At 42.7% G+C, this 21,873-nt stretch overlaps 1 long non-coding RNA gene, 2 other non-coding genes and 1 pseudogene across 4 annotated transcripts; 1 reads left to right on the top strand and 3 right to left on the bottom strand.

Annotated features, from left to right (window-relative positions):
- Positions 1-2,588: 2,588 nt before the first annotated feature.
- TRNAK-UUU lies at positions 2,589-2,660 on the bottom strand. Its single transcript has one exon. It is a non-coding gene; the product is annotated as a tRNA-Lys (tRNA).
- A 1,607-nt stretch (positions 2,661-4,267) lies between these two features.
- On the bottom strand, positions 4,268-4,378 carry LOC120646567. Its single transcript, XR_005664471.1, has one exon. It is a non-coding gene; the product is annotated as a small nucleolar RNA Z279/snoR105/snoR108 (small nucleolar RNA).
- Positions 4,379-4,735: 357 nt separating this feature from the next.
- On the top strand, positions 4,736-7,602 carry LOC120644135. Of its 2 annotated transcripts, XR_005663427.1 has the most exons (4): positions 4,736-4,996; positions 5,075-5,206; positions 6,434-6,657; positions 6,744-7,602. It is a non-coding gene; the product is annotated as an uncharacterized LOC120644135 (long non-coding RNA). The 2 variants fall into 2 exon arrangements; XR_005663428.1 differs by lacking the exon at positions 6,434-6,657.
- A 3,019-nt stretch (positions 7,603-10,621) lies between these two features.
- LOC120645533 lies at positions 10,622-21,502 on the bottom strand (annotated as a pseudogene).
- Between the last annotated feature and the right edge of the window lie 371 nt (positions 21,503-21,873).

Below are 21,873 nucleotides of genomic sequence, written 5' to 3'. Positions count from 1 at the left end.
TATGAATGGCATACAATATGTGGTGGATGCATAATTTTGTATTATAAGAAAGCATCTGTCCACACTACTGTAACTTACAATAATGAAAAGTCCATCCCTGAAGATAGGAAATTAGGTCATTCACAATAGCAAAAAGTCCAGTAAGCTTCACTGAGAAATGTTAGCTTAAAGTATTGTTGGCATGCTCAAAGTTGATTAATGCAGCAAAATGTAGAACAAGACAATTATTGACTAATGAAACAAGTTAATAAGAAAGCCATCATTTCTTTACATGCCCAGTACTGCTAAAGAGTTGGTCAAGTTTCTGAATAGATCAATCTCTTAATAGTCTTCTAATACATATCAAATTTCTCCTACTGATTACAGCATCATCATTTTGTAGAACTACTTCACATGTAGAACGACAAAGCAAACCATCTTCTGAGGACACCATCAACCACAATAGAAAAATAAACAAATATTAATGATACTACGAACACCAAGGATATGCCACCCTCACATTCTTTAGGATAAGAGTATGACATCAAGGATATGAAGTCAATTGCAATGACTTCTGGGTAGATCAAAGGAACAGGCAAGTGGAGCATACCATGCTCATGCCGCTTTGTGTTAGAGAGGAGTATTGGCCCTGTAGGGCCGGCCCATGTGGGCTGCGGCGCTCCGACCTGTTTGTCGCGGATTGCGCCATTGGCTTATGGTATTGTTGATAGGATAAGCAAGGATCCCTCGATCGGTGTTGATTCTATAAACCATCCCTAGGGTTTTCTTGCCTATATATTATACACCTTGTACCCTCTATCAATCAATCAATCCAGTTTTGCCTTCCTATCTCTGCTTTCATGGTATCACAAGTCAGGTTTCTCAACCTGGTTCTTCCGCTGCCCTAGCGCGCCGCCTAGGCTGCGCCCCACGCCCCTCCGTGGCCACGCCCTCCTCCTTCTCCTCTCCCCATCGCGCCAGCCCCTCGCTGTGCTGCGATGTCGGGAACCCCCCCCCCCCCCCCTGTCCTCTCCTTCTGCCGGCAAAGGTGTGCAGCACCTGGCGTCGTTGACGCCTCCACCAAGATGATCAACGCTGATGCCACTGCGCTACTACGCGTGGCTAAGCAGAAGAAGGCGGCTCGCCGCGCCGCCCTGAAGCGCGCCACCGCCGCCGACCAGGAGGTGCAGGTTGTTGCTTAGGCGCGTGAGGCCGCCGCGGCATGCGAGCGCACTGCCCTCAACAGCGCCGCTACTGAGAACGCGGCCGCCGGTGAACCCGATGACAAGGATCTCCCCTCCGATGAGGATGCCCGCCTCTCCGACCTCGAGTCCGAGCCCCCTGGACCCCACGATCTTCGTCAGGCGCCCCTTCTCTATGAAGCTGCCGTGCTGGCCAACCTCCATGCACAAGCGGTCGCCGTTCAGAACATCCGGGCTCTCATCCCGATTGTTCTTGATCTCACCGCCGGCAACTACACCGGTGGCGCGACCAGTTTCTTCTCACCGTCGGGAAGTACTCTCCACAGGGTCACATCTTGCAGGATGATCCGGCGCCTCTCTTCCCTAATTGGCAGCGCATGGACCGCGTTGTCAAGTCATGGATCTTCGGCACCATGACCGATGATCTTGCTACTTCCATCTCCACGTGGGGCTCCACCGCCCATGTCACCTGGCTTGCTGTGGAATCCCAATTCCTCAACAACAAGGAGATGTGCGCCCTACTTCTTAAGGCGAAGTTCCGCAACTTCGTCCAGGGCGATCTGTTGATCGCCGAGTACTGCAAGGAGATGATGCGCATGGCTGATATGCTTGCTGACTTGGGCGAGGTCGTCACCGACCGCACTCTCGTCCTCAACGTCATCCGTGGCCTAAGCGAGCGGTTCAAGACTGTTGGGATGCATCTTCGCCGGGGGCACCCCTTCCCCTCATTCGCCGACGCGAAGGCCGATCTCCTCCTTGAGGAGATGACGATGGAGCACCAGGCGATGGCCCTCACAGCCTCCACTACCCTTGTGTGCTGTCGCACCCACAGAGACAGCTAAATAGACAGTTTTACAATAGTTTAGATAGTTGTTGTCTGTTTAGCTGTCTATGTGATATTTAATACGTACTCTAGTTGATGTGGATTTGCATGGAAGCACGAGCCAGAGCAGTAGACGAGATAGTAGACAACAATATGCTCTTTCCTCATTTACACATCAGCTTTTTGCTTACGTGAACTTATATAGACGGCTGTTGTCTAATTGTTGTACATGCCCTAAATGCAACAAAATTATCATACTAAAAAGTGTATTTCAAGGTAAATGTACTCATTAGAGACTCTACGGTTTGATTGGAAGATGGAAAAATGATGATTGTTTTCGGGATAACTTACCTAATATGCCAGAACGGTTCTTGGTTTTCCAATAGTACCTGTGGATCATGAAGAACAAATTAAGTGGCACAGGAGATATGGATGAATGCGCTGAAGATATGTTTTGTTCTTACCTTTTTGTCAAATTGTGTATTAACTATTCGTAAGTTTTTTCTTTTGCCGAAAATTGTTTTTCAGGATGCATAAGAAAAGGGCAACCCAAAAAATAATTACATTCATGCAAGACAACAAAACGCCGACCGTGGGCGTCGAACCCACGACCACGTGGTTAAAAGCCATTCGCTCTACCACTGAGCTAGGTTAGCCTTCGACGTTCTACTTGTACGCTTAGTTATATGATGAAGCAGTGTGGCTGACGAATTGGTTCCGAAATCGGAGCTTGCGTGGGGCGTCGCCCATGAGATGCAAGCTAGCGCTCACTAGTCAGGTGAGTTCAGCACTTCTTGGCCTTAAGATTAGCAGCTCGTTCTAAAATCTTTTGTTTCGTTTGGTGTGGATGCAACGAATAGGACGTCTCGATGGAAATTAAGAATTTTGATTTCTATGATTATCCGAATCTTAAGAGGTGAGAGATGATTCAGTCGGTGTCGTGGACATTTGATTCTGTCAGTTGTATGAAATAATTGCACACATTTCATAAAATGTAAAGTGATTCCTTTTGTAACCAGTGAGTAAAGTGATTCCTTGCAGATACATTTTTCTTCTCTTCTCCAGAAGTACGATCATCAGAACATCCTCCAACAAATTTCTATGTTCAGACCCAAAAAGGCATCCCATTAGAGGTCATCCTTGTAATGTCAAAAAAAAACATTACTATTTCACCAAGTTTAATTTTGCATCGCAAAATGTTAGCAACACTATGTTTGAAGTGTTGGACGATGTTTGAGCTCATTATCTTTTACCGAGTTCTGTTGCGTTTCATAAGATTTTTGTACTTCTGAAATGCACTTGGGCCTATTTATCTGTTGAACAAAAAGTATCTTGTCATTGAACTGATGTGCGCATCCATATATCCAAGAACTGATGTGCACTTGCTAGCCTTTTTATTGGGTTTTCTTTATTTTCTTTTCTATTTTACATTTCAGTTTTCATTTAAACCTTATAATCTGTATTTATATTTTTATGACAAACATAAAAATAACCAAATAATGAGTTTTCACGCACAAGCACAAATTTCACCATACCTTGCCCATGCAAATCCGACTAGAATCAAATCAAACTTTTAGATGACCGATGTACAATACTCTTAGGTCACTCCCAGTGCACGTTTAGTAGAGATTTTGTGCTCATTATATAGAGTGACACATCAATGATATGGAAAGATAATTACAAAGAGAGGGAGAGAGTAGTAGTTTAATCAAAGTACATTGTTTTCAAAATAATAAAATTTGTTGAAATTTATATTGAGGGCTATAGAGTTATATTTCATTGGAGTGCATCCAATCCTATCACAACTAAATGTTATGTCAAGCCAATGAAACCATAAAATATCGGTGTGATTGTCAAAAAAAAAAGAAACCGTAAAATAAAACTGTGTGTCCAATCCCGTCACAACTAAATCTTATGTCAAGCAAATAAGACCCTAAAATAAAACTGTTTATCTTGTTTCATTAATCACCTTAATTGTTTCAGATGATGTGGCTGGCATTATTAGTGATTAATCAACTCAACTTTTTTACACAATGTGGTAGGCATTTTTGGAAACTTGAAACTTCGCATCGGAAGTGATGGATTCCACTTAACATATTTACAGTATAACTCAAGACAGAAACTGAAGAAGAAAAGAACAAAAAACAAATTGGGGCTGTTGTCGTATAAAATTAGAACAAAATCAACAACTCGAATAAAAACAAGAGATCATCAGGAGATTATAATAATTATAAGAGATCAAATAAAAAATTGTTTTAGTTTCGGGATCAGATGGTAAACCTGTGAGTGCCCTGTTGTCGTAACAGGCTTATTTTTGGGGCAGGCACCCCTCTCGCAGTAAATAATGCGAGCTTTTACCACTCATCATGCTTCCTCACCGCGCCCCCACTCACTACTTTATGCCATTCCCCTGCTCGCCATCCTCCCACACCACCCGATGTGGAACTAAACAAACACTCCCGCTCCCTGCTTAGATGAATTGGCTTCGTAACGAACTAGTAGTAACGAAAACGTGATTAGCAGCTGAGTGGGCTTCAAAAGCCTCGTCAAGTTGGGCTTGGTCAAATGGCAAGGCCCGCTCATCTCTCTCGGTCCCCAGGCGCCGCAGGCCCAGCAGCGTCGTTCTCCAAAAACGGGGGCCGTCGAGATGCCGGCCGTCCTCCGCCGGTGCGGCGTCGGGCGCGGCGCTTTCCCCGGGCCCGCAGCACCACGCGCAGAACCTGGTCAATGAGTCAATTAGAGCAATGATATTTCTCTATTGGTAAGCAGTAGTGAGAGTTTCAATGCGATTTGGTAAGCTGAATTAACTCCAAATTGCTTTACCAGGCACCTTTTCTGGCACCGTCCACCGGTGGCTTTGCCTTGAATCCACTTCATATAAAAAATTTAGTACTGCAGAGAACAAAGACTGTTTTTCCTGGTTATTACTGCCAGCTTTTGTCCTTCTGGGAGCAAGGAGACATCGAGTTTCCAAGCTGTGTGCTGTCTCCAGGTATTAACATACCATTTTATTGCATTCTTCGTGCCCCCCAATACAAATAAGCCTCTTATTATCTTACTTCTGATGCAGATGTACTCTCTGGACCATGTGGTGTTGCACACTGATTGAGCAGAATTTGTTCAGGAAAATAACTCTAGTCAAGGAAAGGAATTTTCGCTGCTGGACACTATTGATAATTGAGCTTAACACATCATTGACAAGGTAACTTTACTGCAGAAGTTTGTATCTTGTCCTGATAATTGAGCTTATGGATCAATATTCAAGTTGTTACATTCATTGAAAATAAGATTAGTTGAATACCATGTCAGGTCTAGCATTAGCAGAAACGCTAACCCTCAAGTACAATAAGCATTATAACAGTTGAATGAGAAATCTTATCAGTGAATGACCCTTTCCCATCCTTTAATGAATGACTCTTCCATCCTTTATAATGAACGAATATTCCTGAACTATTTTGGTGTAGTTGCCATGACAAATTGCACAATGCCCCATGACATAGGTGCTTAAACCATTGCTCTATGTTTCAGACTTCAGTATTGCAATCTGATGATGTATGTAAATGCGATAATAACTATAGTTGGAAGTGTTATTTTTCTGCTCCTTATAAAGAATAAAAAACTTATTGAGCACCCGAGGGATATTTATGAACTAATCTTCTGTAGCAAAACTGAAAAAAAAACTAAAGTTTCTTTTTCTATCTTGAGCTTCTTTTCTAGGAATACTTAATGGGTGGATTTGTTGTGTTTGGTAGTCTTGTCCGAGTATAATTGATAGAAATAGCTTAAGAATCCTGTCTGGATGTGCGATGGCACCATGTGAGATGCACCCCTCACTGTTTGAAAGTCAGAAAGTTGCCATATTGTCACCAAGCTTCCAACCTTGAATAAAAAAACATAGATATCTCCATGGTCAATGAATTTTACTTGTTTCAGAATCATGTTTAGACAATATCAGCTAATTTGTATAATTGCAATAAAACATAGTGGTAGAACATAAATTATACCTGCCCGTTGTGGAAACAAGTTCCGCACAGGACTGTAACAGACAACCCTATGGTGTGATCTAGCTCTCGCACAAGGGTTCAGCTGCCCAACAAGGGCACAACACAACTAAATGGAACTTTTTCTGTAACCAATCATATTGTTAACAAAGCAAAATCCTTACTGAGGCATCTAATTTCTGAAGTAGCAATATAAACAATTACTCACTGCCAGTCACTGCACATGCTCCAGTGACACTTCAAATGTGTCCTGTTAGCATGCAGAGCCCGCTGCGCTTTTGGAAGAAGGCCCGACCCGCGGGGGGGGGGGGGGGGGGGGGGGGTGGCTGCCCCGGACCCCCGCACTAGATATCCATGTAGTGTATGCATCCGTTCGTATAACACTACAACTGGAGAATCACCTGTCAGACACGTTGTCTCGTTCCCAGTTCACGCGACGCCGCAGCTCCTTTCTCTTGTTGGATTGGATCGTCTTTTCGGAGTCAGGGGGAGAGAGATGCTTAGGCTGCCGCCGGGTGCATCCGCAATGCCATCACATATGCTCGCGGCGGGAAGTCAATTCACCAAGGACGCCGTCTCCTTCTCTCCCTGACTCCCTATGCATTGTGATCTTGTCTGCCGTCAGGTGTTCAGTTCTTGAGTTGCTCTGAAGGTTGGTTGTTGTGTTTCACTCAAGTGTTTTAGAGCTGTTGGTTTTTAATTTGATGAATAATTGGAATTTGAATGAAATCATTGCAGTACCTCCGCAAAGAGGTGACCGGAGGAAGGCAACCAGGAGAGATTTGCTTGACAAGATGACCAAAGCTATAGTGAGAAGGATGCCCATCTCTGTTGCTAGGGAAACCTAAGGCCGCATGAACCGGTGCAAGCTGCCAAGTTTGCATCAGAGGCTGGTGTTATCGTTAGGTCTCAAGTTCTTACCTTGACCCATTGGAATCAATACATGGAACGGACTGAGCATTTTGATGGCTTCATGGGAAGGCTATCTGTTAGAGTATATTAGGGATATCTCTATATTATGTAGATTAGGATTGTATCCGTATCCTACCATATCTGTAGGAGAGGCTCCTTGCCCTTCAAGTCATGTACCCCTATATATTCAGCCACAAGACTCAAACTAATACAATCATCCATTTTTAAACCAATTCTATTCTCCTACATGGTATCACGAGTTTAGGTCTAAGATCCTTGGCCACAAACCGTAATCTTCCGCTGCCCCTCGACGCGCCCCTGTTCCTCGCGCACCGCCTGTCGTTCTCCACGGCGCGCTTCCTGCACGCCCCTTCGACAGCCTCCTAGCGCGCCCCCGGGGAGATCACCCATGTCGATCTCCGCCGGGGGCGGCGCCTTCTTCGATCTCCGCGATGGATCCCGTTAGTCCTTCGCCCCCATAGCATCTAGCAGCAGCAGATTGCGAAGTACCTCATCATCCGCCATGGAAGCCGTTGACGACGACCCCGACCTGTGCTGCCATGGTGCCAGCCGCAGTCCCCCGAGGACGCTTGTGACCCACCTCGTGCTGCCGTGGCAGCCGCAGGGGTACCACGTGGCGCCCTCACCTCGTCGCCAGCGGAATACGTGGTGGCGCTCCCTACTGTCGCCCCATCAGGCCGCGGCTCAGCCTTGCCGCCCGGATCCCGCGTCGCGGAGGCCCCCTAGCCGCTCGCACGGCGGGATCCGCCGCCGCTTCTGGCGGGGAGCCGCTCGTCCTGGCGGGATCCGCCGCCGCCGCTCCTGGCGGGAAGTCGCCGCCCCGGCGGGATGCGCCACCTCCTGGTGGGGATCCGCCCGCCCTGCTCCATCCACATCGCTGCTTGCCCTGCCCCTTCCTTTCCGTCTGTTCCTCTCTCCCATGGCTGCTTGACCGTGAGAGGAGAAAACAAATAAGAATATGAGGGGCTTCGCTATGTGCACCCTGAGGTACTACACGAGATGTTGTGTGTCTTTCTTTTGCCCGATCCGAGATTGGGATTGCGTCGCCCACCGCCCGTCGACCTCACGACTCTACTTCGATGTCGGCGTCGACATCACCGGCTTCTTCCTTGACTACGACTGTGTGGCATGGCAAGATGGATGGCACCCTAGGGGACGCCCATCTCGCCGCTTCGTCCGCACGTCGTCCTCCGCTGGCTCGTCGCCGCCTCTACCGATCAGGATGCCTGCGCCAGCTTCGCCCATCGTCGTCTCGCCTCTCGCATACTCGGCCTGATCAACCGACGTGCGTGATCCACCTGGCTCCCATGACGTCCATCCTCGTACTGCGCGCCTCTTCCCCGAGTATGGAGGGCTGTCGCTGCTTCGTCTCTTCGGGCAGCTGCGGCGCCACTCGTGGTCTCCTTCGCCGTTGCATCCTCACCGCCGCCGACCACGTCCAAGACTTCGTCATCGACTACGTGTTGTTGCGCCCTGCGCATGGTCTTCGTCAAGTTGTTCGAGTTCTTCGCCGACTTCTACGACCGCCGCCGCCGCGACCACTATGCCAAGCTAGCTGGCCTTTGGGCTAGTGCTTGGCTGCTCTATCTCTAGGCTTCGTCCAGCACGACCTCGTCGCCACCACCATCGTCTCTACTTCGCCTACTTCGTCTACTCCGACAACCGCGGGCTACTTCAGCTTCTTCCTCGCCGCTCTGCACCGCAACCGTCGTCGAGACCTCCTCTGCTGGTCCCCTACATTCTACGACTTAGTTGTGCGCTCTCCCTTGTACGTCCAGTATTGGCAACACAGGCGCGTGCCTTCGTCCCCGACGCGCTACTGGGTCTGGCAAACCCGGTACTCGCCTCGACCTTGGTGGTTTAACGGCGTCATCCTCGCTTTGTCCTCGACGCATCACCGTCTTCGTCTACGGTGCCTCCGCGCCACCACTGTTTGGCGCCCCCTTGCCCCAAGGCTCAAGCTAATACAATAATCCATTTTTACACCAATTCTATTCTCCTACACTATCTGTGAGTGCCTACGTAGTAGTCTTTGCCTATTTGGATCAGTGATCAACTGTATGTATCTCTCGTCTCTAAATCTTTAAGCATATCATGTTATTTTTTTTAATTTTTTCTGCACATCACAACACAACTTACATCAAGAAGATAGGATTTTTGCCATCAATATCTCCATGATACAAAAAAAAATTGGATAAGGTTGATATTGATAATTGATACCGTCATCAAGTTAGAAAAAAATGTCTAAGGTAATATGTAGAAAATATTTTATATAAATATTTTATATACACATCGAGTGTATGTAACAACATCATAACTGCTAACTGCTATTTATTTATATTTATTATTAAAATTATCATTATTATTATTATTGAAAGTGCCCAACCTTTAAGTTCGCCCCGGGCCCCTAAAATCTCATAACCGGGCATGTTTGGAAGATCGAAATAGAAAAACCAAAAACCTCTCATAGGTCATGCAAACATCCACTCCCACGCTGATTTTCATTGCCTACCATGAACAAAAAGAACATCTCACACAAGAGGAATAAAATGATTCTGAATGTTATTTTTACCATGAGAAGCAAGCGTACATACTTTTGCAGCCGTAGCTCTTGAATCACAATTTATGGCTAGCAGACATCGAGAATAACATCTTAGTTGTTGACATAGTTCCCAATTATACTGTTTGCTTCAGATATTGCATCCTTACATGTAGGGGTGCAAAGAGGTGACCCTTAGGTGCACCTCCATCCCTCTGTAGTTCAAAATTTTGTACTGCTTTTCCAAAATAGGATCCCACTTTGGTGAAGTAGTACAAAATTTTGAACTAAAGAGAGTTGGAGGTGAACCTAAGGGATATTAATTTGCACCCCTACTTACATGACTTGCTCTTATTATTGGGGTTATTGAAGTTGTAATCCTGAAAGTTACAACTGTGGCTGATCGCCAGAAATGTTTTCTCAGAGATTATGCCATGAGGCCAGGAATACTCATGATCTTCATTCAACCTCGTGGAACTTGATCAACCTTGATGGAGTCTTTTAATTTCAATAATTTGCTGTTAAAGTAAATCTCATTTACCATAGCATATTTCTAATGCGATCGAACATAATAAATAAATGAACATTTCTATAGTAATTCCTATTAGAAGATAAAAGCTAGCCACTGTGGCATCGCATTAATCCTGGTACACATCAACAAATCAACATTTCATTCATTCTGTCATTTAATGGGTTTGTAATTTAGCGATCATTGGTCCGTGTATTTAAACTGCTAGAAAAATAGGATGTTCATGGGTTTCGAGTTAATTGTGACTACTTTATTTTTCTTTACACAGTTTCCTTTGAATTGTAAAGTTAAAGTAGACATGAACGAAGCAGGCAGGAGTAGTAAACCATGGTATGTAGCAGCTAGGAGACTCTGTTGAATGAATATTTTTACCAATTGTTCCTTCGAAGCTCTAAATTCAGATGTTCCTCACTATCTTATGAATTATTTGGCGAATAACCTTTTTCCTATTTATACAGAAAAAGAATTACAAGGCAATGCGCAAGAAAATATACAATTATATCAACTCCTTTAAAGGGTTTTATACAATAAATAAATTCAACAAAAAATGACAAAAAAATTAGTCAGTCCAAAATAAGAGGGATACAGCATGTATCATGGTAGGACATATACCTTCTAGTAAATGTGAGCGAGCTTCTTGTTTTCCTCTAATTCACACCACTCAGCCAATTCAGGGCAATCATAAATACTTATTTCTTTCAGATTTTTGAGCTTCAATATGCTCTTTGGCAAAGACTTGATGCCCCTGCAGACTGAGAGCACAAGTTCCTAGAGAGCGGAAAGATCGCCCAGCCATTCTGGAAGCATTGTAATGCTTGGACACTGGTACAAAGACAACTCCTGGAGGGAAGTGAGGTGCCGCATGTTCTCTTGCAATCCACTCAGCTCTGTCCACTCTGTGATGAGCAATTCCCTCAAAGAGACGAGGTCACCCAACCATTTCGGAACTTCTAGCTGAGCATTGCCTTTCAGCCACAGGGATTTGATAAAGGAGAGGTCTTGTATGATCTCTAGGGAGCTGCATGCCAGATCAGTGCAACAAATAATGCTTAATTCAATGATGGTAGGAAGGTGGTGAAGCAACATCCACTGCTCCAAAGGCACCTTGCTGGATTTCGCTGTCACAAAGACATCTGTTAGTACATCAGAGGAAGCGCAGGTTTCTCCCCATGATGATAACACTTTATCACTGTTCTCAATCTCCCATTTCTTAGCCCTAGGTGGGCATGGTTTCAATCTCAACTTTGGGTAATCACATATTAAGAGATCCACAAGATTCGGGAACATGAATTCTTTCGCAGCACCCTTACCATAGGAGTATGTTGTGTTCCATGCTTCCAGGTTTTCCATGCTGCATAGATTAAATTTCTTCAGTCGTGGAAAGGCTCTGGCGCCACCACAGAAACCCTCTTCAATTACTATAATGCTATCCATTCCTCCCAAAACTAAATCTTGCAGGTTTGGTAACTGACCAAGTGCTGGTAGGCTGTTGCATTTACTTAAATACCACATTTCAATCTGGATAAGATGAGGGAGATGATGATTAATACCCATAAACCAGGCTGGAAATGTCACACTATTATAACCTTTCATATGAAATGTCCATAAGGTGCTGGGTGGCACAAGCTCTCCCAACACTAACACATCCTCCACAGATCTCTGGGCATCTCTAGTCCGCTCAAGATTTTGTAACGAACATGGCACCATTTATGCCATTTCGAGTGATTTTGGTGATCGAATGACAACACAACACTTGGACTAATATGATTGTTAAGATTTCTCAGGCTTTTAGGTTCAAGTGATAACAAAGAGAAAGAGAAGATAGACGTAGCAAGGCCCGATGGACTGCCCTGAAAGCTCTTCGATTCAGGAGCACCGGAAGAACCGACGCCAGGGCATCGGAGCATCCGATGGTAGTCGGAAGAACCGACGCCTTGATACTTTGGTGCAGAAGGGAATCGAAGCCAAGTCAGCCTACAGGCACCGGTTGAACCGACGGGTCAAAATGGGGCATCGGTGCATTGGCCGTCCTTTGTACCAGAGGCGATGTCAGTGCCCAGGAGAAGTGTCTTCAGCACCGGTTCAACCGATGGGGCATCGGTGCATACCACCGGTGTAATGACGTCAGCGTCCAGGAGAAGATTCCTTCAGCACCGGTTGAACCGGTGAGGCATCGGTGCAAAGCATCGGTTCAACCGGTGGTCTCTGCGTCAGCCGTCAGGAGTCCAACGGCTACTTCGTGTTATGAGTGACCGGATGAACCGACGCTACCCCGCCAAGAGGCATCGGTTCTTCCGGTGGTACGCAGATTTTCAGCTAACCGTTGGAGCAACGGCTACAAGACTTGGTGGCCTATATATACGCCTCACCCCGGCCATTTTTAGATTGCTGGAGTTGCTGGACATCCCACACACACCCAAGAACATCTCCAAGCCATACAAAAGCATCAAGATCATATCCTTAGCCCTTAGCACACTTTGAGAGTGTTGTGTAAAGGATTAGCTCTTAGTGAGTGAGATTGCAAGGCCTTAAGCCTTTGTGCTGTGGTTCTTTAGCGAACCAAAACAAGAGCTTGGTGCGCCGGCACCTTGGAGCGTGAAGCTCGCCGGCAACGTCATCGACCCTCCGACTTGGTGTGGAGCGGCGACGACACCTTTGTGCGGGGGACGTGGAGACCCCCATCCTTTGTGGAGAAGCTCCTTAGTGGAACCCGGGGCCAAGGTGACCGTGATTGTGTTCACGGAAGAGACTTGGTGGCCGAGTAGCAATACTCTTAGTGAGTGCTACAACAACGTGGATGTAGGTGTGCTTTTGTGGCTAACCGAACCACGGGATAAACACCCGCGTCAAGAGTTTGCTATCTCCTATCCCGCTCTTTAAGCTTCCGCATTTCATTCTAGTAATTTGTATGCCTTTACTTTCATAGAATAGTTTCTTGGTAGGAAAGGCTATAGGTTGCTAAACTCTTTTGGGATAGGGGTTTTACACTAGAACAACCTAGTTGCACATATTGATAGCATGTTTTAGTTTAAGTTTTGTGCAAACTAGTTGGAGCCATAGGTCTAAGTTTTTATTAGTGCCTAATTCACCCCCTCCCCCTCTTAGGCTAGAGCACCCGATCACTTTCAGATTTAAATCGTAAATCCCATGTTTTTCTATCAGCTTTATACTCTGGACTTCTTCTCTAGATTTCACATTATCAAGGCTACTTATGTGCTGCTCATTAATATTTGCATGACGGAGCAGACCAATATTGCTGCTAGATTCACCATCAGTATGGACTACAAAGTGTGGCGACAAGGCAAACATCTTGGATCGACAGAGTGTAGACTTATCCAATTCAGAGCAGCCGGTTACATTTGGAATCTTCAGGCTATCCATTCTGACAATACATTCTGGAAGCCTTGCTAGCCTTGTGCAGTTCAAGAGGTTCAGTGTATGCAGCTTCCTGAGGTTGCCAATACTTTCAGGCACACAGACAATACTATTACGAGACAAGTCTAGATGTTCTAGATTGGAAAGGGTGCAAATACGGTTAATGAAACTGAATGCTTCATGTGAGCCATTATGGCCGAAGATAGAATGCATTGTCCATGATAGACCTAAATACCGTAGTTCAGTGAGATCATAGATTATTTCTGGCATCCCCTCGAGAGGTAAAATATTGTCAAGGTCTGGTCGAAGTGATAAATTCAAATAGTGGACATTGGTAAGGCCGACCAAGGCTTTCGCTACACCTCTAAGCTGACAGCAGTTTAACATGTCCCGATGTACCAACTTTTTGAGGTTCACAAATGACTCTGGAAGGCTTTTTATTACCACACAATCTGAGATATCAAGATGCATCAGACCTTTGATTTCACCAATTGACTCTGGCAGTGCTGATATCATAGACCCACTTTAGGTACATTAATTTGGAGAGCTTGGCGATACAACTGGGAATAATTTGACTAGAGATCCGTTGAGCATTAAGATACCTCAATTGTTTCAATTTACCAATAGAATCTTGCAACCTCAATATGGAGCACCTGCTCAAATCCAAGACCCGCAAAGATATAGCAGATGAAAATGCATCACCACATGGTTCAATTTTGTGACAGTCTAGAAAGCGCACCGCCCTTATCTTTGCTGGAGAAGTTGTGCATAATTCCAATGGCTTGGTAAAATCATTAAGTATTGCATAGCGGCAGTAGCTTCCTCCTGTAATTTGCTTTTTGGTAGCATCCAAAACTTCATGAACCATGACTGATCTTCCCAAGTCATGCACCAGGTCATGCATGGTGAGCATTATGCCATCCTCGTGATGCAATCGAGCAATCTGCAACAAAATGCACTAACTAGCATGAGTTTTAGAATTCCAGCTATTTGTTATTAACATGTTTAAAATGCACATCCTTGTTAATTGTTGTTAAATGTACATGTTTTGCTTTCAATGTAGACAATTACAAAAGGTTCCTCCAAGAAGGAAGTTATCAATATTATGTTTCTTCCCCATGATCGTAGACTATTAGAGTAGTTTTTAGGAAGTATCATTCGTACTTGTACTGAATTTGAAAGAAAAAAAATCCTACATGAGTACAAAAACAGGGGTTGTTCGTGCGTGCATTGCAGAGCTATCGAAGCTACCGGCACCACCAGCATGGAGAACTAGCTGCATTAATGCAACCAAGCTGCTGACTAATGGTTCAGGAAATATAGCAAGGACAGCATGGCTCCTAGCTATGGATGGGATTCACATTAAGAGAACTAGTGTATATGAGTTTTAACGAGCTAGACTCAAATTTTAAGGCATAAAGTATCAGAAGTTTACGGATAAATTTTGATCCCACAGATAATATATTGCATGTAGGCATACTAGGTAGTATTTAGAGTAAAATGCACCAGAGTCCAGAGGTCCACCAACATGTAACTGTAATGGTGTATTATTTAGGCCCATGAACTCCTAAAGTGTATTTTTAGGTCCATTAACTAGTAATTTGTCTCACTTAGGTCCATAAACATTGAAAATATAGGTTCATAAACTTTGAATGTTCATTTTTTGGTCTAGAAACTTGTAATTTGTGTCATCTACAAGTTTATGAACTTAGAAATGGACTTTCATAGCAATTTTGAAGTTGATGGACCTAAGTGACATAATGGATCTTTTCTGATGCATTTGACTCTAGTTTTTATCTAGTTATGATCAACTTCGGTTACCATTACCCAATAAATTTTCCCAGATGATATACTTTTCCTTATGCATTGTATTCCAAATGTGTTTAATTGAAGTATTAGCTTGAGCCATGTTAGCTCTTGTTGCATCCCCTTCACCAATACTATATGAATCCAAATTTTGCTACTCGATTTCGATCTTATCTGCTGAAATTTGTAAAAATGTTTTCCCTTAGGGATATTAACTAGAAACCTAGCACTTGTTGAACTATTATTTCATTTCCTATTACTACAATAGCACAAGAGGTGTTACAATCTGCCCCATAGAGCATAAGATGTAACATTATCTCTATTGAACTATGATAGCTGTCGAATATATTTTTTTGTAAAAAGAAATTGGGTGCTTATACAATTAACTATCATCATAAATATGTCACAATGTTTCACTCACAATACCAAATTTATCTAAATGGCAACTTCCCTAACTTTTATCATGGAATCTTTTAACGCGGATTGATTATTGCCATTACTAGTAGATGACTTATAGGCATTGTCTTTATTATGATTGTTAAACCGTGTCAATATATATGCTCATCTCTCCCTGCATGCATTTGGTATATGTGGAGGATAAAGGAATATGTAGAGGGGTCGGCCTGTAGATTCAGCTAGTCGATGTGAAAACAACTGGCTATAGGAAAGCATGCATTATGTAAGTGCCACGTAATAGTTCTGAAATAAAATGTTGGTGCTCAATTGTAAGGTGTATCGACTCACTGAAGGTGACTTTGAAATTTGGAGGAAGGACAGCCCCAAAAGCTGCTGAACATAATTTTCTCCAAGTTGCCGAGTGGATAATATGCTTCGTGGCTCGATGAAACCCAGAGAGAGCCATTGGTGAATTAGACCACCTTTAGCTATGTTGTGACCTTTTGGAAAGGTTGCACAGTAGCCAAAGCATAGCTTCAAGTATGGTGGCATACTGTTGTAACTTAACCTCAAAGATGCAAGAATTGTATGTTGTGCAGAACATGAATCTCCGGTAGCAGAAACATTCCAGATATCACTGTCTCTCACTGACTTCCATTCATCAAAAGTCATGAACCGCAACATGTATCCAAGTGATTGAGCCGCCAAAGCTACACCTGCACATTTCATTGCAATGTCCCTTCCAATATGCTCTAACTGCTCTTTGCAATCTTTAGATTCAAAGGCACTCTTTTGCTTTATTATAGTCCAGCACATGTCATCTGTTAATGGAGCTAGTTTGTATGGTTCAATGGTACAAAGTTCCTTTGCTATGCCTTGGTCACGCGTGGTTACTACAACCACCACTTTGCTGCCTTCTCCGACCCTTAGCATAGCCCTCAAATCTTCCAGTTGACATTGGTTTTCGTTATCCCTCCACATGTCATCTAAAACAACCAGAATCTTCTTACCAGCTAGTAGCTCTTGAAGACGCTTATTTATCATCTGCTTTTCAGCTGTGTAACTGTTGCCATTAGATACTTGTGAAATTATAGAGTTGCCAATCTTTTTCAAGCCAAAGGCCTGGGACACATACACCCACACCCGAGAGTAATCATTGAACTGGGCATCACTGAAAACTAATTTTGCCAAGGTTGTTTTGCCGATGCCTCCAATGCCATATATAGGAAGGATGGTGATCTCTTGTGCCAGGTTCTCAGACAAGGAAGCCAATATTTTCTGTTTCTCTTCCGTCCTCCCTACGATTAGTGCTTCTTCAACAGCCGATGATGTCTCCCGCATAAAAGTAACTTGTTCAACGTTGGTGGTACAGCCAGGTGTGAAACTGAAATCCTTGTGTTGTCTTGTGATCTCCTCCAAATTTCTTCGCATTGCCTTCATCCTGTTGACCATTTTGAACCTGGGGCCAATCGTGAGACAGGGGATCATACCTACAACCTGCAAGAATTTTTGTATGCTTGTCAGCACATTGGGAATAATATTAATAACCTTCACGGTTCCTAAACCAGTGGGGTAAAGAAGGTAACAAGTATGCCAGCACAAAGTTGTGGCAAACTAGAAACACTCATTTTAAGTTCCATTCTGCGTCTTCAATTTTTCTCCAATAAAAGATATGATTTTTCGATGAAAATATATGACCTGTTTCCTCTCAAATACATTAAGCAATATTTCCGAGCCACATATGTAATCACTAATTACTTAATTAGCTATGTTTTAACAACAATAATGATTAAGAAGGAGATGCTAATCAAGATATAGATATATCTATCTATACCTGTACTAATCACACAATTTGTTGAGGAGATTCACATGTTAATAAAAGAAAAAGAAAAACATCCATCCATTTATCTACCATGGATTCTATTTATAACAGTCCAGATGAAGAATTAACATCAAATAAATCATGTGGGGCGGAATTGTAAAAAGAAAAAAAAACAAGCAACAAAAGTCTTTATAGACCTACATCTTTGATTGGGCAAAAGGCTGTATCCAAAGTTCAAACCATCTATTCCAAGGTTTTGACAATTAAAGGTATTATAATTTGGCTGCCGATCGAATATGTATGTGTGTGACTCTTTGTTGGATCCTTATTTGATATGTGAAAAGACATCGCTATGCTCTTCTTACCAAGACCCATATACAACTTTATTTTAGATAGGGATAATAAAATAAACAATAAGTGACAACACTAGAATTCCCCAGTTCCTCTAATGTTTTTTTAATTCCATAGGAAAATTTGGAGCACTTTGAAGAGAAAAATTCTTTGCATGGAGGCGGGCATTTTGAAATTAATGAAAAGTTTGAGGAGGCTATTCTCTATAAAACTTTGAAGTCAATTTTAGCTTTGAATCTGTGTCTTCTTATAATGGTAGTTGGGTTGTTTGGTATGACAATTTGGGCTAATTAGAGATTCCAGAATATTTCATGGAAGTTTGAAGTAAAGTATGGTTTCTCTTATGCCTCTGGCAAGATTTGAGTGTGGGCTTATGTTCAGTTATGTGGATAATTTCATGATATTTAATTATTTATCCCAATTGGTGCCTAACAATAAACTTGTTTTGTGTATGGGAATAATATTTTGTGGGAAAATACATACAAATCAACTATTGGCACATTTATTGCCCAGATGTCTGATCTGAATTTTTTTCATTGGACGGTCCGTCGCCATATTGATAAATAATAGTTGCAACATTAATCAAGGTTTGCAATATCAGAGAAAAATATGTATATAGATAATTTTGGCATACAATTCGAGGATGGAAATTCCCAACGTAACATTGACATCATGTTTCGTGCAACATCCACTACAAAATATAAAGAAACAATAACTACAACATTGATGCTTATCTATTGCAATATGTGTCGAGCGTCATATCGATGATCAGTAGCATTACTGATCAACTATACTTTGGAAACAACAGAGAAACATGAAGAAAAATTGGGAATTAGTCAAACTTGAAGCTTTGTAACATTATTAGGGTCAAAATGGTGGTCCATTAGCCAGTCCTCGCAGTTAAATCAAAGACAGGTAGGCCCATTAAGATCTGGATTGAAATGGGTCAAGGCATGTTGGACCATGACATCTTGTAAAATTGAGTTTTTGTTGGCTTTGTAACGCCTCACATTTTGTCGAATGTTGACATGTTATTAAAAAAACTCAAATATAAAAAAAATTGTTTGGTGACATGAGCGATTCAAATCAGTCAAATTAAGTTCAAACTTGCAAAATCTTACCCAAATTAATATTTAATAAGAAACTTGAACACTTTTAGCTAAAGCGTGTTGCATGAGTGATTTTAATTTTAATCAGCTTTTCTATAAAATTTGAGTGAAGTTTGAATTTGGACTTGGTTGTTTAACTAAGTTTTGGTCCATGGAGTAACCACCTAATAAAGTACAACAACAAAGACTACATGCCTCTAGTCTTCGCTAAGTAATTAGAGTAACTCCGGTTTGTAAGGGACACTTGCAGGTGCGGGAAAGGAGGGTTCTAAGAGCCACATGGCACAAGAGGGGTTCCAAGGCTTGGAGTGGAACATGTCTTTGAAATGGTTGCCCATCTTGCTGATCAAACCATAGCTAGCAATGCTTCAAAGTGATTACTGCCAATTCACCTCAAAAGTGTTTAAGAGAGTAATTAAAATAAGAAAAAGGGAAATAATGACTCATGGGTAAAATGTGAAATAATGACTCGTGGGTGAAGTGTACGACCTTAATGTGATGTAAAAACTATTAGAAAATCCATGCTTACATTGAAGAGTGGCATGTGCCGGCACATTGATATATGGAGATTTTGTTGGGATGTTTAGGCTGGACCATACAGTGGGTTGACTTGGACTTGTGTTGTCTTGGCTAGACCTAATCATTCGTCGGGTCCGATCGTGTTCAGGTTGGGTCAAAAGAAACCCGTTGGTTTCTTCCTTCGGCCCGTGCCAGGCCAATCTGACCATCGGGCTAGAATTTTTGGTCGGAGCCCAACCTGACACGTGGTCGGGTTGGGTCTGATAAAACCTGATTTTTCATGTATAATTTTCATGTTGGGGTTTTCAGGTTTCGGGTGAAAATTTGGGTCGGTTCAAAATTTATGGCAGGTTGAAAATTTTGGCCCAAGCCCGTTCAATACATTTGTCAGTTCGGATCGGGTCAGATTTTTTTCAAGCGTGTCGGATCAGGTTTGTTGGGTCAAACGTCCATGATCAAGTCTAGTCTTAGCAGGTTGACCATGGTATAGGGTCACCTTACAGTGGGATCATTGTGGTTTGACCATAAGTTTTGGATGGGTAGGTTGACCTGTGCCCTACCCAGGTTAATGGGAGAGTCTCACATAGTAACTAGGTGTTTTATTAAAATTTGAATTTGACCAACAGAAATTTTTTCTCTATGGTCAAAAAGTAATGTTTTTCTTGTACTTAAGCAACACAAGTCAGGTTTTCCCACGCATTACATTTCGATGTGCGAACCTTTTTTTTATCCCCCTGTTGTGCCCATCACCATTCCTCGAAGGGTAAAGTTCCGATTTACACCATCAAACTATCGTTAAAGTTCGATTTTACACATTCAACTATGAAACCAGATTGCAGAGGCCATCTAACTGTCGAAACTGGGCAAATTTGGCCTTTGCGTGGTTTCAAAGATGGTTTAAGAAAATTAAAAAGATCCTAATTAGATTTAAAAATTAAACTAATTCATTTTAAATTATAATTGTTTTAAAAAATGTTCCAAAAGTTTTTTTAAAATGTAACCTATCTATTATTGCTCTATTGAATCTTAGTTATTCAAAATAATAGGCATAACTACAAGCAATCAAATATTATGAATCTAAAAAAAATTAGATCTGAATTATTAACAAATATCATGCCAATAGATAAGTTACATTTTTAGAAAACTTTTGATACTCATTCGTATTATTTTAATTTAAAATGAATTACTTATGAAGTTTTCAGTTTAAATTGGAATATTTTTATTTTTCACAAAGTAGAAAAAATACCTTGAAAACCATCTAAGGGGTCAAATTTGTCCGGCTTTAACAGTTGGGTGGTCTCTGTTATCTGGTTTCGTAGTTGATAGTCAAAAATTGAACTTTTGTGATAGTTCAAGGATGCAAATCGAACTTTTTCCTTGCTCAAATGAAGACAGAGGAGTTTTTCCCATGAAGACTTAAAGTTCAAATTTGCCATGGCCCAAATTGATTAGCTGTGGGATATTAAACCTACGCTGCGATAATCAACAACATGTTGTAGTCTTTTCTTTTATGCTCGCAAGTCATTTTGTAGCCAATTAAACGCTTGAATATAATATTATTCTATTATTTCATTAATGAGGTATGTATGCAATTCGCTTTGAATACATACATATAGTTAGCATTCAGTTTTGTTTTTAAAACTGAGTGCGACGATACGGGTAGAATACTAGAACTGCTTGAGATTTGATTTGCTTTTATCATTAGAAGGATTAGTTTACTATCTCTAAAGCTGCTTGAGATTAGAGCTATCATGTATATGTACTATATAAATTGCCTACGATGACAACTTTGCAAGGTGTAACACCTTGTATACAGAATCAAATGCATACCTTGGATGCAGCCGGTTTGGTGCCGGCTTCAATCTCATCCATCATGTCGTCGATGCTATACATTGCGTTCTTGAGCCGTCTGAGCCACAGCCGCACCGCTTCCTCCTGGATGGACCGCCTTTCCGCGTCATTGAGCAATGCTGACACAGAATCCAGTGTCATCTTCATCCCCTCCAGGTCGTGGATGAAATTCGCCTGCAGCTTGATCCGGTCTCCGATGACCAAACCTATCCTCAGACACACAACCTTTAGGATGGCAGAGGCGAGCAAGCCACCGAGCTCCGCCATGGTTGCCCCCTCCAGGACAGGAGCTCTCGCGTCACTCTAGGAGTTCGATCAGCGCGTGAATCGCGCCCTCGGAAGATGGTGCAGTTAAATAACGTGAGTTCGTTTGCTGGGCTCTTACTTATCCAGTAGTGCCCGTTCGAGCTCTTGGCATGTGCTACGAACCAATCGCACGTGGCCGGCAAGTGCCGGAGAAACGGACGTCATGTACTCCAAGTCCTGTAGTTTTCCGGCGTGGTTTGACTACTTTTCCTCTGTTCCTCTCCTTCCACAGGTACAGCTAAAACGAGTGATAGGTACATCATGCACGCATCTCCCTTTCTGACGAAGCTTTCTTTGTTCGACACTAATTTAGAGTTTCTTTGAAGGAGCTA

The sequence above is a fragment of the Panicum virgatum genome, chromosome 8K (genome assembly GCF_016808335.1).
Source record: "Panicum virgatum strain AP13 chromosome 8K, P.virgatum_v5, whole genome shotgun sequence".
NCBI classification, from domain to species: Eukaryota; Viridiplantae; Streptophyta; class Magnoliopsida; order Poales; family Poaceae; genus Panicum; species Panicum virgatum.
Note: the sequence above shows the minus strand (reverse complement) of the source record. Positions and strands in the feature narration are given on the sequence as shown.